This window comes from Pteropus vampyrus, unplaced genomic scaffold (genome assembly GCF_000151845.1).
Source record: "Pteropus vampyrus isolate Shadow unplaced genomic scaffold, Pvam_2.0 Scaffold801, whole genome shotgun sequence".
Classification (NCBI taxonomy): Eukaryota; Metazoa; Chordata; class Mammalia; order Chiroptera; family Pteropodidae; genus Pteropus; species Pteropus vampyrus.
Window position 1 is genome coordinate 33,802 of NW_011889582.1, and position 15,739 is coordinate 49,540.

A 15,739-nucleotide genomic window follows, 5' to 3' on the forward strand; every position below is an offset into this window, starting at 1 on the left:
TGAAGCGTCCATCTCTAGAACAATTTACAGAGCACTGAGATGTTCCAGTCTTTGAAGATTTGATAGTGTTCTCCTGGGACGCTATACGGGGTTGGAGATTCTTCTGATTTTTTTCGATGGAAATCGTTTTGTTTAAACCGGATGTGTCTGCTGGGTCCGTTTGCGTAATTACGTTTTCCCAGAGAAGCGCCCTTCTAATCCAGGTCTTCGCATTTATTTGCGCAGCATTGTAAAACGTGGCTTCTGATGATTTTTCTAACGAGCTCTGTTTTCTCGATGATTTCCCTATTGCCATTTCTAATTAGTTTATCTGTGCACACTCGCCCTCGTAATTACGCTTAACGGTGGTTTGTCCACTTGATTTTTTTCTAATGATCCCTATTTTGTGTGTTTATCGGTACGATCGTTTTCTTCTGTCCGAATTCACGAATTTCCAACTTTATTCTTATTTCTATCATTGTCTCATTGGGCTTACTAGGTTGTTGTAGCTAACGTTTTAAGTTAGATTTTTTTTCTTTTCAGTTTTTGTTTTTAAATTTTAGATTTTTAACTGTTCGGTTATAGTTGACGTCCCACATGACATCAGTCTCAAGGGTACAGCACATTCACGTAATGCACTAAGTGACCCCCGATCAGCCCAGTGCCCACGCGGCCCCACACGCAGTTATTACGGCGTTATCGACTCTGATCCGTATGCTGTGCTTTGCGACCCTGCGACCTTATTCTAACTACCAATTTTTACTTCTTAATCGCATCCTCTGTCTCGCTCGGCCTCCCAAGTCCCCTACTATCTGGCGAATTTCAGTTTGATCTCCGTCTGCATGAGTCCGTTTGTTTTGTTTATCCTGTTCTTTAAATCCCGTACAGAAGTGAGATCGTAGGGTATTTCGTTCCATCTGACTTATGTCACTCAGCAGAATACCCTCTAAGTGCGTCCGCGTCGTTGCGAATGTAAGATTTCATTCTTTTCATGGGCTGAGTGATACTCCATTGTACACATGTGCCACCTCTACTTCTCCAGTCAACTAGTAATGAATGGGCGCTTAGGTTGCTTCAAAATGAAGACAACCCGCTAAATGGAAGATAATTGGCAATGATAATTCAATGAAGGGGTTAATATCCAAAAATTTATAAAGAACTCAACACCAAAAAAAAAAAAAAAAACAAGCAAACCCGTTAAAAATGGGCAGAAGATCTGAACAGGCATTTCTCCACGAAGCACACACACGTGGCCAACAGACGTATGAAAAGATGCTCGATGTCACGCATCATCGGAGAAACGCGAATTAAAACCACAATGAGACATCGCTTCACACCTGGCAGAACGGCCTCGTCAGTAAATCAACCACAAGTGTGGGTGAGGAGGTGGAGAACAGGGAGCCCCCGGGCGCTGTTGGTGGGACCGCAAATTGGGGCAGCCGCTCTGGAAAAGTCCGGAGGTACCGCAGAAAAATTATAAATAGAACTTACCCGATGATCCAGCCATCCCACTTCTGGATATTTACCCGAAGAAATCCAAAACACTAATTTGAAAAGATACACGCTCCCCCGTGTCCACTGAGTTGGATGTTTACTTTGCTCGTTTATTTTTTATTTTAAGGCTGGAACCGCAGCTCCCTGGGCTTCCCGCAGATGATATCCCAGAGATTTTAATCTCGGAGTTTTCCAAGTCGAAGGGCCTTTTTGTTTTTATGTTACGACTGACTTCTAGTCTTGTCCCACTGTGATGACGGAATGTTTGTCTGTATCGTTTCCATGTTATAGAGTGGACGGGTTTTCTTTGTAATCTAACGTGTCAACTTTCATAAACGTTCCATGTAGCTTCGAAACAAAGTTATACTCTCTATTATCACCGTACATAGTCTGGGGTGTTGGGGCATATTCCTTTGTCCCCGTCACATGTCCGGGACGGAGGTGACTGTCACGGTCTCTGGAGTGAGCGTGTTTCTCTCTACATCTCCTACCTCCCGGGGTCTCTTCCTTGATGTCTGCAAATCGGAGCCTTTAGCTTATACGGTGTCTCTCGATCTCAATGTCATGCTCTGGGTCTGACTTCTACCTTGGCTGAAATCAGGGCCCAAACCCTTGACTTCTTTTACTTTCCGTCGGCTTCATTTCTAACGCCTTCCTGCCACTCCCGGCCCTGCTACGGAACTTTGTTTCAGGTGTGACTCTCCCACTCGGCACGGAGCTGGGGCCACAGCGTGAATCAATCTGAAAGCCGATTTCAATACGTGTATTCAATCCGCTCACGCTTTTCGACGTGGCCGGTGTGTCTGCTCTCGGCTCGGTCATAGGGTTGCGTCCTGCAGCTACATTTCACTAAGCGGTGTGTCTGCTTTGCTCCTTTCAGAGTTTGTAGTTTCTCTGGGCGTTCAGGAAGGTCCCCATTTTTGCCTTGGGGTTATCCTTCCTCCAACACTTCTTACTATCGAGCTTTCACACCCGCAGGGCGGTAAGAGAGGTTTTCTACTTTCTTCCTATTTCCCTTATTATCTCTATGGACTACTCCCATTTTGTTCGTTTATGTAATTTTCATATCTATTCTTACACATTTATCCCTACCGTTATTTTGGATCTTACCTGTAGAATTAAAAAACATTCAATACTCACTGCCAGTCATACTCAATATTTCTGCTGAATTTCCCCGATTTCATTCGGCTTTCACGTGAATGAAATCCATCCTTACGTGGCCCACGTAATGTATCCGGCGCCCACAGTGGCCCGTTTTTAATACCTCCATTCTCTATACTACAAAAACATTTTCAGTAATTATCGTATAATGATCATTATTTCCTCGACGTGGTGCGTGATTTAAAAAAACGATGTTTGAAAATAAATTTCCATTTCGAAGATACAATTCGAAGTCGGTAAAATGTTTCTTGTGTCCATTATTCTGTGATCCATAAAACCAAAAACATTACACCTCGTAGCGTGTGCTGTTTTCTCGTTTATCGTTTCCTGGCCTTTCAGTTTCTAAATCTGTTATTTAGAGGCAGGAATGGGTAGCTAGTCCCACAGAAAGGGCCTGAGCATGAAGGCGGCTTCGACGCCCTACACGGTTACGAACCTACTGACTCTCAAGATGCGCACGTGTGCCCGAGCCCGCCGCTGTCAGGGCACGACGCTGTGCTGGCAGCTCTCCAGATTACCTGCCGCGGAGAACGTGCTGTTTAGTAAAGCACAAGTAATGTAAATGGGCTCACGTGAAGCTTATACGCATTACCGACATGCAACAGTCACAGGAAAAGCTGCTTAGAAATTAGACCAACAGAAGGTTTTTTGAGGGGAAGCATTTTTCCAACTGAGATCCTTGGATTAAATGAAATCTGTGCTAATAAAAAGCATAGTGATAATAAAAAGCAAACCGACTTTTAGTCAGTTCGTTCTCCTTTTTAAATAATAACTCCTTACGGCCTGCATCCGGGGCAGCCCACTCTGCCCCCTCTGACATACTGCTAATTCTAGTAGATTCTTTAAATGGGGCCGGTGGGTACAATATGCTTTCGGTTCTTACATCTTTTTTTTTTTTTAGGCGAAGCAATCCTTAGTTGACCTCACAGATTACAAAGACCTTGTCGGCTTACAATCCCTTATTTTTCACGCCTACAGCACCCGGTCTTCCTAGGCGGTCTCCCATCCAAGTACTCACCAGGCCCGACCCTGCTTAGCTTCCGAGATCAGACGGGATCGGGCTCGTTCATGGCCGTAGACGGTTCTTACATCTTTAAACTGTTTTTTTTTTTTTTTTTTTTTCTTCCTATAACGTTGGTACTTAAAGGACAGTCGGCTGGATAGAAAATCTTCAGTTCACATTTTCTTGCGTTTCTTGAAAACGTGCCACCGCGTCTTTCGCCGACCGTCCCAAAGTCCGATGCCATCCGATTCTCCTTCCTGTGTGACTTGGTCATTCCGCCTGGCAGCCCGGCCGATGTTAACGTACCCTGATCTCTCTAGAGCACAAACCCCGAGTCGGCCAATCCCAGGAGGATGATGGATGGACTAGTTCCACGGACATTCAGATCTCATTTACGTTTCGAGGAAATTTTCTAGAATTGTAGCTTTAATATGCTTTTCCTTCTTGAGTCTCCAACTATAGGAAGGCTGGCTCTTTCCCCAACGACCGCTGTTCTGTCCTTTCTGTCTCTCTGTTTCTATTTTCTTGTTTTTTTTTTTTAGTTTCTACCCTTCCTTTCGGTTGCGACTACTGTCCCCTTGAGCGCCTTACTGTTAATTTCAGAGATGGTTTAGATTGTTCTTCCTCAGTTTACTAAGCTGTCACTTCGCTTCGCTTGCTTATCCATTTCCAGTTTAGTTTTCTAGATCCTTGACTCGGTATTTTCCACAGGCGCGACTGCTCGTTAATTCTATGCCACTCGTGTCCTTCTATGGCTCACCTGGCTTCGTACGCCCGAGTGTTTCGCGGCTCGTTGCTATTCTTCCTTCCTGTGGGAACGGCCCCTGTGTGTTTGGATCCCTGTCTCTCTCGGTGGCGCCCCCCAGTGCGGCCGGGGAGGAGCAGGTGCAGAGGGCGGGGAGCGCGCGTGTGGCCCGGCTCAGCCCGGCACGGGGTCTTCTCCACCGACGCCGACGCGCAGCTTCGTCCGCGGCAGTGGGTCGTCGCTGTCACCCTCCCCATCACCTCCTGCCCTGCTGCACCCTCTGGGTCTTACTGCTCGGGGCTCTGGTGGTTCACCGAGCGCCTCGCCATCAACGGACGGCTTCTTCCCCTTTGGACTGCGCCTCCAGCCGCACTCGCTTTCCAAGGACTGTCCTCTGGTCCCACAGCCTGGGTAGACGGCCGGGCCCTTCACGTCCTCAACTCCCACCCCATGGGGCTCGGACTGCAGGAAGTTTTCGGAAAGCTGCGTCCCCGATCGCTGTAGAGTCACGAGGCGTTAGGATGTCGCACGGGGCCAGCAGTGAGGGCTGCAGGATGCTGTAACCGTGACGAGGCGTAGCCCTGGGCCTCGCTCCACGGAGAAAGACGAGAGTGGTTCCAAACTTTTCTCTAAAAGTCGTAGTAGTGACGATAGTGGTGACAGGGACGGTCACAGTAAGAGGTTGGACGCCAGGTGTCAGACCGCCGCCCGTGCGCTCGCGGGTCTTCGGCAGGCCGCGCGGTGCACGTGGTATGATTCGCGTTTTGCAGAACAACGGGAAGGTTTTAATATTCTTCTGCCACATCAAAGGAACCGTGAGAACAGACAAGAGGCCAAGTCGCCCGGTCTGAAAAGCACGTTTCGACTCCTAAGCAGCAAAGAGCTCCAGTGTGCTCCTGAGACACGTGACCTCACAGAGCAGGGTGACACTCTGCGACCCCGCCTCCCTTCGGAGACACCCCACGGCCCTGGCGGGTGTGACGGCCTCGCGGGGCTCCCGGGGAGCTGCCACCCCACCTCGGACTCCGGCTCCGACGCCTCGGCGGGAGGAGCCCAGACCCCGGCGGGTCGCCCTGCTCCCACGCAGCAGGTGGGGGTCACAGGCCCCTAACGACGGCAGGCACAGGAGGGGGCACGGGCACAGTGTCAGGGGACTGGTCACTCAGCAAGCAGCCGCAACCCGAGCCCCCGCCCTGGGTCTCAGGCCCCCGACCGCGGGCCGCTCGTGAACCCGCCAGGCTCCCCCGGCCACCGGGACCCAGCGCGCTGGCCCCGCCACCAGAGGCCTGTCCACCCCGAGTGCCCAGAGGTGCCCTGCCCTGGTCCCAGGCAGCGCTGTTCACGGCAGCCACAGGCAGAAACAACTAAGTGTCCATCAAGGGGGACAAGGATGGATAAATGTGCTGTGTACACACGAGGCGGTGTCATTCGGCTTTAGAAAGTGAAGGAATTCTCATACGTTACGTGATGAAGGACAAACAGCCCACAATTCCACTGGATGAGGTACCTAGGCGGTCAGATTCGTGGTCACACAGCAAACTGACGGTGGCCGTGGCGGGGGGCGAGGGGGTTTGTTGTTTAATGGGGACGGAGTGTGAGTTTGACAAGAAAATAGTTGGAGATGTTCACACGACAACGTAAATGTGCTTAACGCGACGGACCGAACACTTAGAAATGGCTAAGACGGTAAACTTTCCGTTACGTGTATTTTGCCACGATTAAGATTTTTAAATTTAAAAAGGCAAGGAAAGGGTAGAGAAGAAACTGCAATCTACAGGAGGCTTAACGAGACACGTCAGCCGCCAGCTCCAGAATGAGGGGACACGGACCGCCGCCTGTCCTCCGCCGCACCGTGTGCAAAACGCAGAATTCACATCTCACTAAGTCAGACTGGTGACGGCTCACGACTCGGGAGATACACAGAAAACCAGCGAACTGCACACTTTAAAGGGATGGGGTATGAGAACTGTATCTCCTTAAAGCCGTTACTATAAAAAATTTTAAAAAAAATTCAAAAGAACTGAAACTCATTAGAATATGTTCTCAGACCAAAACAGAAGCGAACTAAAAATCGGTATGGCCACATACTTGGAATTTAAACTATCTACTTCTAAATGATTCATGAGTCAAAGAGAAAATCTAAAAAAAAAAAAAAATTAATGAATAGAAAGAAATTAAACACACACCGAATTTATGGGCTGTAGCTCAAAGAGTGCCGATGAAAATATATAATTCGGTGAGATTGTAGGGCACGAAATCGACACACACAAGTCAGTCGCATTTCTACGTACTGACGAGAAGCAAGTGGAAACCAAAATTGAAAAATGCGATACAACTGACAATAATGAGATACTTATAATTAACTCTAAAAAACCTGTATAAAATATGTATGATGACAATCATAAAATGCTGACGAAAGCGAGCAAAGAGACCTAAATACTTGGAGAGCTAGAGCACGTCTATGAACAGGATACTCACGGAGCAAAAATGCCAATTCTGCTAATTTGGTCCACAGGGTTAACGAAAGTCCTATCGAAATCTCAGCAAGATTTTTGTTCGTTTTGTTGGTCTGGCTTCTAAACAATAAACATTAATTTCTCACAGTCCCGGAGGCTGGGAAGTCCAAGGTCATGGCGCCAGCTGATCTGGTGTCTGCTGTGGGCTCACTTCCTAGACACTGTCTTTCACCGTAACCTCACGTGGCTGCAGGGGTGAGGGGTCTCTCTGTGGCCTCTACTTTAAGGGCACTAGTCCCACTCAAGACGGACGGCTCTGCCTTCGTGACCTAATCACCTCCCAAAGGACCCACCCCCAACACCAGCACCTTGGGGGTTAGGATTTGAACACGTGAATCGGGGGCTGGGGCGCAAACACTCATGTGCTAGGAGGTACGTGTCTGGCCCTGTTCTAACAGGAGCCCGCTGGAGCCGAGGGTGATCAGAGCACGGCGTGGTCCAACAGAGTTAACGACAGAAATTTAGGAAATTTCTAAATGAGAAGATGATCTTTAAATACCTTCCAGCCCAATTAATCAGAACCGTTTTACAGCAGCAAGCGCCTTGCAGATATAGACGAACGTTCTAAAATTTATCGGAAAAGATAAAAATCCTAGAAGAGCCTGATCTTCTTGAAAAATAAGAATAAAATGGGAGGAACCACTGTCCCCGATACTGAGCTACAGCCATCGAGACGGTCCGGAGTCGGCAGAGGGAGAAACGCGTATATCAATGGAACAGCAGAGACAATGCAGAAAACCCGATTCGCTCTAAACATCTAAAATATGCCCGACTAATTTCTGACAAAGGGGCAGAAGCCGTTCAGTGGGTGACAGGCAGCCTTTTCGATAAACGGTGCCGGAGCATTTGCACGTCTATAGGGGAAAATATGAACTTTGAACGAAGCCTCACGCATTATTCACAGATTAACCGAAAACGTATCGTGGACTTAAAACGTAAAACCGTAAAACTTCTAGAAAAAAAATCACAGAGGAGAACTTTGAGACCTAAGTTTTGGCAAAGAGTTCTTAGACTTGACACCAAAAGCAGTATCTGTAAAAGGAAAAAGTCGGTGACGAGAGCCAGCGCTGGAGCGCACGCGGAGAAACCGGGTCACTCAGACACCGTCGGGGGCACCAACGCTGCAGCCGCTCTGGGAAATGGTCCGGCAAGTCCTTTACAACCAAAAACAGATGCGCCACGTGACCCAGCGACTGCCGGTGATTGGGCCTTTATACCAGAGAAGTCGAATCTGTTTTCACACAAAAACTGGTACAGGGACGTTCACGGAAGCTTTATCCGTGATAGTCTGAAATTGAAAACTACCCCAATGTCCCTCCATGGGCGAGCGGTTAAAGCGTGGTCCGTCCACACCACGGGACACCGCTCAGTGACAAAGAGGAATGAACTACCGACACGCGAAGTGACGTGGATGAACCTCAAGGGGATGACGCTGCTAAAACCGATCTCGAAAGCGTATGTGTCGTGAGTGTCCTTTTACGTGACATTCGTGAAATAATGTAGACATGGCGGGTACCAGGGGTCAGGAAGCAAGATGTCTGTGTGCGTGTGTACACCGAGGGCCAGCAGGACAGTCTTCTGGCGATGGCACAGTTAGATGCCTTGCTCGTGCTGGTAGCTACAGGAAGCTGCACAGGAGTGCGCACGACTCCACACGCATGTGCGCACGTGCACGCACACACACTAGTGCACGCGCCGGTGATGACACCTGAACGAGTCCTCTTGGTTACACGACGGCCATCTGCTGGCCGTGGTGCTCGTGGTGGTTGTGTGAGACGCTGTCACTGGGGGGGAGGGGGGCAGGCGACAGGCGTGGGGCCTTCCTGACATTTCTTTACACCTTCCTGTGGATCTGAAATCATTTCGAAATGAAGAGACTCCATCAACCCACCCCCAAAATATGGCATCGGTGAGGACAATGCTTCCTTCAGCTTTGTACTCTGAAACAAGCCTATTCGGCCAGAGTATGTTGTCAATGAGACTCGGGTCACAGCCGGACCCTGTGAAGTGGCCCGTGGCAGGCTTTCTGCGGGAAACAGAGAGACGGACCTGAGTTCAAACGCTGGCTCTGCCGCCGCTGGCTGTGTGGCTTTGAGCACGTGTCCGGAGGGCTGTCGCCAGCCTCCCCTTCCGCGCCCGTCAGACGACCCTGGGAGAACTGAGCGACGTGTCCCCGGCAGGCCCCGAGCCATGCGCTGGGCACGGGGGAGCACGGTGCCTCTGCGCCTTCCCCGGCCGGCTGGCGCCGTGTCGTGTCCATGTCAATCCCCACAGCACCTGAGTGACAGGAGCGTCTCTGGCAAAACGGGACCCTGCTCTCCCGATTCTGAAAGGAACTTTCGTCGAAAATGCCACATCGGGCCACACCACACACACGAAACCAGAATTAGAAAAATGTTTCTAAAAATATGACAACCGCTGAGGAACTGTCCTCGGGCCCGGTCACTGAGGACTTCGTCCTCTGCCCTTCAGCTGTCAGCTTCCCCAGTACCCACCGCCCGCCCCACAACCCGCCCGCTCAACCCCGATGCCAAACGGCCCTCCTGGGCAGCTCGCAAAAGGCACGGACGTGTGTGCGCAAAGTCCTCGTGTGTGTGTGTGCAAAGCCATTGTGTGTGCGTGCAAAGCCCTTGTGTGAGTGTGTGTACAAAGTCCGTGTGTGCGTGTGTGTGCAAAGCCCTTGTGTGCACGTGTGTGTACAAAGTCCGTGCGTGTGTGTACAAAGCCCTTGAGTGCGTGTGTGTGTACAAAGTCCGTCCATGTGTGCACAAAGCCCTTGTGTACATGCGTGTGTGTGCAAAGTCCTTGTGTGTGTGTGCATCTGTGTGTAGTCTTTGTGTGTATGTGCAGTCCTTGTGTGTGTGCGCACAGTCCTTGTGTGTGCATGTGCAAACCCCTGTGTGTTGGTGTGTGCAAAGTCCTGGTGTGTGTGTATGCAAAGTCCTTGTGTGTGTGCATCTGTGTGTAGTCCTTGTGTGTATGTGCAGTTCTTATGTGTGTGCACACAGTCCTTGTGTGTGCATGTGCATACCCCTGTGTGTGTGTGTGTGCGCGCGCGTGCGCAAAGTCCTGGTGTGTGTGTATGCAAAGTTCTGGTGTGTGTGTGTGTGTGTGTGCAAAGTCTTGGTATGTGCATGTGTGTGTGCAAAGTCCTCGTGTGTGTGCACGCAGAGCCATTGTGTGTGTGCATGTGTGTGTACAAAGTCCTTATGTGTGTGCATGTGTGTGCAAAGTCCTCATGTGTGTGTACAAAGTCCTTGTGTATGTGCAAAGCCCTTGCGTGTGCAGCCATTGTGTGCGTGAATGTGTGTGTACAAAGTCCTTTTGTGTGTGTGTGCAAAGCCATTGTGTGTGTGCATGTGTATTTATAAAGTCCTTGTGTGTGTGCAAAGCCATTGTGTGTGTGCATGTGTGTATAAAGTCCTCTGTGTGTGCAAAGTCCTTGTGTGTGTGCGCAAATGTGTGCACAGTCCTTGTGTGTGCGTGTGTCTGTGCCAAGTCCTCGTGTGTGTGCAAAGTCCTGGGGTGCGCATGTGTGTGTGCAAAGTCCTTGTGTGTGTGTAAAGCCATTGTGTGTGTGCATACGTATGTACAAAGCCCTTATGTGCATGTGTGTACAAAGGCCATGCATGTGTGTACAAAGCCCTTGTATGTGTATAAAGTCCTTGTGTGTGTGCAAAGCCCTTGTGTGTGTGCGTGTATAAAGTCCGTGCGTGTGTGTGTGTGTACAAAGTCCTCTGTGTGTGCAGTCCTTGTGTGTGTGTGCAAAGGTGTGCACAGTCCTTGTGTGTGTGTCTGTGCCAAGTCCTCGTGTGTGTGCAAAGTCCTGGGGTGTACATGTGTGTGTGCAAACTCCTTGTGTGTGTGCAAAGCCATTGTGTGTGTGCATGTGTGGGTACAAAGTCCTTGTGTGTGTGCATGTGTGTGCGAAGTCCTTGTGTATGTGTGCAAAGCCCTTGCACGTGTGTGCAGTCATTGTGTGTGCAAAACCGTTGTGTCTGCATGTGTGCAAAGCCATTGTGTGTGTGTGCATGCGTGTGTAGAAAGTTCTCGTGTGTGTGCACGCACACGCGTGTGCAAAGCCCTTGTGCTGCCCAGGGAGTGGTTAAAGCCCCGTCTTAAAGAAGCCTCCGTAATCGCTCGAGTCCCCTGAGTCTGGGGCGATCGCGCGGAGGACGCGCAGGGCCACGCGCCTCACAGGCGGCTGGGGACGGGGATGGAAAGCGCCACCACCTCACTGGAACGGGCGCGGGGGCTGCCGAGGAGACCGGGAAGGCGCCCGAGAGTCTGCGGGGCCACGGTGAAGACACGCCCGCCACAGGCAGCACGGCTGAGCTCCACCGCTAACGACGAGAAGGCGTGAAACCTGTCGCGTGTGCCCCAGTCCCGGAGTTCGTGACGACAGTTAAGGCCACACGAGCCGGCGGTCCCCTGGGACGGCCCTAACACCTCCGCGCTGCTCAGCGACGTCAGAGCCACGTGTTCCCCTGAACTGTCCCCTGGGGTCACCACATCGGGGAGCAGCGAGGGGCTCGTTATGGAATCGTTCCAGGCGATAAGCCGAAAAGGAACGATAGAAGTAGAGCATCATTTCATTTGAAAATACTTTTAAAAATGCACTGACTCTGGGATCTACCCCCGATGAAACCCCAGGAACAGGACCCAGGCATCTGTGCTTCGAAAACGCTCTCCGGGTGGCCGGGACGTGCGGCCACAGCTGAGAGTCACTGGAGGGGGTGGGGGGTGGGGGGCCTCCCGTCCGTGACCCGTCACCCCGACGACCTCGCCCACCCTCCTCCACCTCGGTTCTCCCGCCCTCGCCCCCAGCACCGCGGCCGCCTCTCCTCACCCACAGGCGCGTTGTGACTCCTTCACATGCAGCTCGGGGTCTGCTTCCTCCAGGAAGGCCTCCTCGATTTCCCGCTGAGCTGAGCGTCTTTTGCGGCTTCACCCAGGTGTGATTTACACACCACGCAATTCGGCCACGAAAGGCGGTGACGATGTTCGGCGAACGTGCTCCGTGGCTCGGCCATCACCCGACGGTTTCAGAGCAGCCCCCTCGCCTCCAACGCGCCCCGTGCCCGTTTGCGGCCGATGCGCCCACGTGCCCGGGCCCGGGCGACCCTCCCTGTCACGAGGCCTTTCCCGGAAGCCGCGTTAACGGAACCGCGCGATACGCACGCAGTCTCTGTGTCTGGCGTCTTTCGCTCAGCGAAGCGTTTCTGCGTGAACGGGGTATTTTTAAACGTACATGAAGATCTGGCATTTACAGGAACGCTGGCTGAACCCGTCTGCAGGCGAATGAGTCACTTTTCGGTGTGGCTCCTCGCCCCCGCTTCTCCCGTGTGGCAACGCCTGGCTCCCCCTGGGGCTGGCTTTCTCACTGAGGCCCGGTCCACGTGGCGGGCTTGTCCCAACGGGGGCGAAGCCGCCTGGGCCGCCCCGTTCGCCCGTGTCCGTCCATGTGCACGAGCCGCCCCCCTGACGCCCGAAGCCTTGGTGCCAGCACGTTGAGCCGAGGGCCCCGAGGTTCCTGGACCCCCCACGCTGCTGGAGACTCAGCTGCGCTCCGTCCCGGCCACGGCTCCTAAGGAACACGGGCGTCGTGCGGTAATGGATTCAGAGCGGGACTAGGCACGTCTCCTTGTCGACGTCTCCGGTCCCCGCAGACGCCGAGCCTCACGGGCGCAGGCGCTGTCCCCGACCGGCCACCCACGCCCCGAGCTGCTGGCCCCGAGGCTGGAGCACAGTCCTGCTGTGTGAGTCGCTTAGGGAGGCCTTAGTGAAGTGTCACGGCCTGGGCGGCTCAAATGACAGAATGTATTCTCTCCCAATTCTGGAGGCTGGAAGTCCAAGTTCGAGGTGTTGGCGGGGCTGGTCTCTTCTGAGGCCCCCCTCCTTGGCAGGGAGACGCCCCCTTCCCGTGTCTTCGTACCGTCGTCCCCACGCATGCCTGTGTCCCAATCCCGTTCTCATAGAGACAGCACTCCTGTTGGACTGGAGCCCACCCCAAGGCCCCTGTTTTAACTTCACTGCCCCTTCAAAGACCCCTCTCCACACACAGTCCCATTTGGAGGTCGTGGGGGTCAAGACTTCAACATATGAATTTGGGGGGCTGACACGACCCAGCCCATGGGGGGGGACTGGTGATGTAATTCTCTCCGATTTTGTGGGCATTGGAAAACTTCTATAATGAGAAGTTAAAGCTATGACAGAAAGATCTGTTTCATGAATAGTGACCGAATGACCAAGATGCCACCAAAAATGGCTACGGCCGAGCAGCGGGGTCTCGGAAACGTGCTGACGTGCAAACGGCACTTCCGCACTCAAAAATAGCTCCCTCCTGCTCTGGACGTGCTCTGAGGTCTACAGAGTTTGGGGTGTCTCCTAAAACTTAACTCGGCCCCGGGTTTGCTAAGCACGGAAAAACGGAAGCCACGCGCTGCCGGCAGCTGCTGCCAGCCCCACCTGGCGCGGGCCGCGGGCGGCCACAAGCCAGAGCTGCGAGCTCCCGGCACGATGGCGCTGGCGACAGCTGGTCTCACCCTCGGCAGCCTCGAAACCGTCCTGCGTGATCTCAGGGGTTCGGCGCCACGCGGTGCGGAGAAGCTGACGGAGTCACCCCAAGCGCCGGGTCCATCTCAACCCAGCTTCGCATCTTGACACTTTCCAGCCCCCTCCCGGGTGAGTCAGGACCGGGCGGGCCGACGCCGAAGCCCAGGCCGCAGCTCAGTCCCTGTCTCTGCCTTGCTCACTCAAAGTCCACTGCGGGCGGCTACTCCCCAGGGCCAAGGGCAGCCACTCGGACGCTGTGGCTCTGCCTTCTGCACGTGCGCGTCCGAGAGAGCAGGGAGGGAGCATGGGGGTCTCTTAAAGCGTCTACTGACACGTCGCTGCTGCTCACGTTTCATGGGCCCAAGCAAGTCACTCCGAGGACGTGGAGAAGCACAGTCCTCCCATCAGCCCGGGAGGCCGCTCCCGCAAAGACACCACGTCCCCAGACGTGGCCTTCACACGCTCCCCACCTGCCTCGGCTCCTCTGACTTCTACCCAGTAAGCGGGGGAAACGTGGTGGGCTTAGTGCAGACAGGCCACGTGTCCCAGACTGGGACAGCATCCTGGACACACGCGCCCCATGGACACCACCAGAGCAGCTTGTAGGAGACTTGATCTGCAGGTGTCAGCGGGCGGCGTGACCACCAGTCCAAACCTCCCCGCCACAGAACCGCTCCAAGGGACGCCGCCCCACGTCGGCAGAGACGCTGTGCACCCCCGATCCAGGGAGACGCAAATCGAGGCCGCACCGAGACGTCGCCCACTCCCACTAGGACGGCTACGACCGAAGGAACCCAGAAAACCACACATGTTGGCGAAGATGCGGAGACACGGCAGTACCCTGCCCGTGGGAACGTCACCCGGTGTGGCCCGTGAAAACGGCATGGCAGCTCCTCGAAGAATTACAGACAGAACCAGCATGGCACCCAACGATGCCACTTCCGAGTACGCGACCGAAAGGCACTCGAAGAGAGACGCACCCACAGACAGGAAGCAGAATGCGGGCTGGGGGCGGCGGGGAGCCGTTGGGAACGGGGACAGAGCTCCGGCTTCGCAAGATGAAGACCGTTCCGAAGATGGGTGGTGGGGAGGGGGGCACGAGCATGAGGATGCACGGGTGCCACCAAACGCTGCGCGCGGAAGCGGTAGAAACGGCCGATTTCTGTGCATTTTATTGCGACGAGCTGAATGTTCGTGTCCCCCAGATGACGAGTGCTGAAACCCCAATCCTCAGTGAGAGGGTGTTAGTAGGTGGGATCTCTGGCAGGTGACTAGGTCATGAGCGCTGAACCCTTGCGAATGGAATCTGGGTCCTTATACAGGGGACCCCGAGAGCCCCCCCCCTTCCAGCACGAGGACACAGCGACAACTAGGAAGCCGTCAGTAAACTGCATCTTCCGGCACCAAGATCCCGGACGTCCGGCCACCAGAACCGTGCGGGATCCACGTGAGCTGCTTATCAGTCACCCCGCCAAACGGACTGAGACAGACCACGATTTCTAAAGATGGGGAAGTGTTTTTATTATCCGGTGGCTCCCATGACCCGCTGGATAAAATCTAAATCTCTTATACTGTGATTTAAAACCATCCCCAAATCTGGCCGTGTCCTGCCACCACTTATGTCCCCTGACACACCCCCCCCGGGGAGCCCCGCCCCTTTCCGCATGGAGTCCCTGGGGCCCCACCGCCCTCCTGTCCTCCCTTCATGCATCTGAACCCACAGCTCTCCGACGCTCTGAAGCACCGTGATCATGGTGATCATGGCTGTGCACCGCGCCCCTCCCTCCCGCGTGGCATTAAGTCCCCAGAGGGCGGGGAGAGCCCTGCCAGGACCTGTGTCATCCTAGCACCTCGCGTGCTGCCCCGAGCAGGTAACCAAACCCTATTAACTCCTGGTTGCTAAGGGCAACCGGCCCGATGATAAAAGGCTGGAAACCCAAAGGCGCGGACCAGAGCCGCCCGACCGAGACGCACGCGGAGCCCTGCACCGGGCTGACGTGCGGGCTGAGCCCCGGCCGGCGAGCGGCCCGCGCCCTGCACCTCTCACGGCTCCGGGCTGGTCCACGGCCTGGAGCAGCAAGTAGCTGGAAAACAGACCAACCCGACACCCAGGGCCGGTTCCGACCCAAGCACACCTAGTGGGATGGGACTGTGGCCCTGCCCAAGCCCGCTGCCCTGCCCCGGGGTGCCACTTGGAGCTGGCCCTGAGTTCTGCAAAGGCCTCCCTCGGCACCTGGGTGGTGCTTGGGTGACACCCTTTCTAATTTAAATCACTCGAAAGCTCCT

General features: G+C 53.7%; 1 long non-coding RNA gene and 1 pseudogene across 1 annotated transcript in view; both read right to left on the bottom strand.

Moving 5' to 3' along the window:
* LOC105309612 overlaps positions 1–15,739 on the bottom strand; it is a 49,120-nt gene that overhangs the window by 19,667 nt on the left and 13,714 nt on the right. The window lies entirely within an intron of this gene.
* LOC111734116 lies at positions 3,604–3,714 on the bottom strand (annotated as a pseudogene).